Consider the following 3,132-nt stretch of genomic DNA (forward strand, 5'->3'; position numbering starts at 1 on the left):
TACTTGTTTTCTCTGCAAACAATCATCTTCCACACAATACGGTTAATCCTTTGTTACAGCAAGCCGGTGAGATTGACAACCTCACTCGTTTCGTTGGGGCAAAGTACTTTGGTTGTGTTGTGCAAGTTCCACGTTGGCGCGGAATCTCTGGTGTTGCGCCGCACTACATCCCGCCGCCATCAACCTTCAACGTGCTTCTTGGCTCCTCCTGGTTCGATAAACCTTGGTTTCTTTCTGAGGGAAAACTTGCTGCTGTGCGCATCATACCTTCCTCTTGGGGTACCCAACGAACGTGTGAAATACACGCCATCAAAGCTCTGCAGCAATCGCCGTCGATCCAGACCTCCCCGAGCGACGCCACTGCTACAGGCTGCTTCGCCGTCGTCCACAACGTCCCCAAGCACACTGACAAACCCTAGCTGGAGCCACGGTGAGCCTCCGACCCCCTATCGCCGCCGTGCCAGAGCTCCCCTCTCGCCGTCGACGATGATGAACGTGCGCCGTTAGATCCTGTTCTAATCTAACGCTCCTCGTTGATCCATACCGCTTCGGGCGTTAAGCGTCGCTGACGGGTGGAGCCCCTTGTCAGGCAGCCCGCGCGTGCGTGGATGCGTGGTGGGCTGGCCTTGGGCCGTTTTAAATGTTTAGGCCCGTTAGCTTTTCCCGCCGGCCTTTTTAATTCAAACTTCGTTTAATAAATTTAGTTTGAATTCAATACTGAACCCAACTTTGAAAATACATAGAATCTGTTTGGCTTGGCCAAATTTAACAAATTTTATATATTTGGAAAGCTAGTAAAAAGTTATACAATTTGCCACTGGTCTCACGTCGAGATTCATTGTAGAAATAAAATGATAAAAAGAAGAAGGCAAGGACTTTTTCTTATTCAAATAATTCTTAAAAATCAACCAAAATAGATATTAAGTTAATTCAAACTCCTACAGCTCACATTTGACTTACACTAATTGTTTCTGCAAGAAAATGGTGTGGTCACTTTGCATGAGCATGCCCTAGTTTAATTAATGGACAATATGGCTAGTTTAGTTAAGTGATATTGTCCAAAACTAATATGTAAAGCTTATGAAGTATTTTACTTCATTTAAATCTTGTCTCAAGTGAATTCATGAGATGTTTCAACCCCTGGTCCAACACTCTTTTATGAAATGCTTGGAGATTTAAATCATTTGTAGAATTATTAAGTGATATGAGGTGGTCTACCTCATTTAAATCATTTTCTTCAATAATGATAATGAAAGGTTGACTTGGGTCAACATAAGTTTATGTATTATTGTTTGAGGAATTAAATCTTAAGAAGATTTCAATGAGAGGAAATTATTCCTCAAGAACCATATGGAATTTACTTGTCACATATGAATGAGAGGAAATTATTTTCCTCAAGTCACCCAACCAATGCACCTAATTATTTTATGTGTGTGCTTAGCATAGTTTGTGTGAAGTAATGATGTGCTTAGTATAGCCTTTGAGCTTGTTTAGTGATTACACTTCGTATTCAAATTTAGACGCTAGCACCGGAGATTACCAAGAGGAAGAAGGATTCTACTCAGAAGAAGAAGGAGAAAACCTAGAGAACTACCAAGGCAAGCTAATACTCTTCCAAAGTGCAAAGCCCTCCTTGGGCAAGGCACCATGATTCTTATCTTTCTTCATACTAGCCTATCCTACTTGTACACTATACAAGTTTTACTTGTTGTGTTTTCAAAGAGTGGATTAAGATTGGTCTAGGGAACAAGATTACTAGAGTAGCAAAGTTAGTTTTATAGATAGCAAAGCAAGGTAGCACCCCTCATGATTAGTGCTAGTGCTAAAGTACTAAAATTTGACTACTTTAGATGGGAACATATGACTTGTTGAATTTTGAAACCTTGGAATGATGAAACATTCCATTGAATGATTTGAGGTTGATTATGAACCAGAGAAGATGGTGATTTTCGATGAAAACCTGATAATGGTTTGAATGCGATACCTTTCCAATTTTTGAGTACCCCCACAATACCTGATTATGGGTAGGGCTTAACTGGAAGTTCATGCATCTTAGTATGGGTTCCCTCTGAACACACATCATAGGGGTTATGCCGAGGCTACCTCCGTTGTTGAGAAATGATGTGAATTGAGGTGAATTGTACGGCCAAGCCTCGTGCGGTTCCCGGGTTGACGAGTTGGTCTTCACTGGGAGGCCAAGCTCATGGGGAGAGGTGCTCATACTAGGATTTGTAAGTGAAAGGTTATGGTTGATGATCCGCGTACTGTGTTACGATGATTCGGAGTCATTCCGACGGATGAAATCAAATGTTGTGGCACAAGTGTGCAACCTCTGCAGAGTGTAAATCTATTCGAATAGTCGTGTCCACGGTTACGGACGGTTGGAAGGGCCATACAGTTTCCTGTGTTAGATTTTTGAAAACTTTAGTAAATGTGAATGGTGACTTGGTGACTTGTTTGGAAGTATACCAATGTTGTGGGAATGACACTAATGTTCCCACTTAAGTTAGTTAGCACATGATCCAAGCTTGTGAACTAAAATTTGGCTTATGCAAGTTAAACTAGAGCTTAGTACCTTTAGTTGGCATTTTTACATTAGTATTAGTTTGCAAGTACTTGAAGTACTTACGGCTTTGTCCCCGGCTATTCAAATGGCCGGAGTACGATGATGAACAGAACTATCACGAGGATGACCGACGGGACGCCTACGACAACTAGGGGTTTCGACGTCAAATGTTGGCTCGTGGACTAGAGAGTCCATTTACTATTACGCTTCCGCTATGTATGAACTTGTGTATGTATGTTGATTGAAAAATCAACTATTTATGTAAGATGAATCATGTGATTCAAGATTGTAAGACATTATGGCTTGTAATAAATAATGACTGTGATATTCGACTATTATGCCTCGCAACAACATTATCCTGGGATTGCGATGAATGACATAATAGGCATCCGGACTTAAAAAGCCGGGTGTTGACAAGTTGGTATCAGAGCCATTGTTTGACCTTAGAAGACCCTAGTTAGAATGGACGTTCATAAAAACTTAACTTTGAAATCAAATGAAGTGAATATTTATGAAAATTTACTCGCATTCTTGCCTTTGAGACTATTTCAAAATTTGATGAATAA

This window comes from Lolium rigidum, chromosome 1 (genome assembly GCF_022539505.1).
Source record: "Lolium rigidum isolate FL_2022 chromosome 1, APGP_CSIRO_Lrig_0.1, whole genome shotgun sequence".
Classification (NCBI taxonomy): domain Eukaryota; kingdom Viridiplantae; phylum Streptophyta; class Magnoliopsida; order Poales; family Poaceae; genus Lolium; species Lolium rigidum.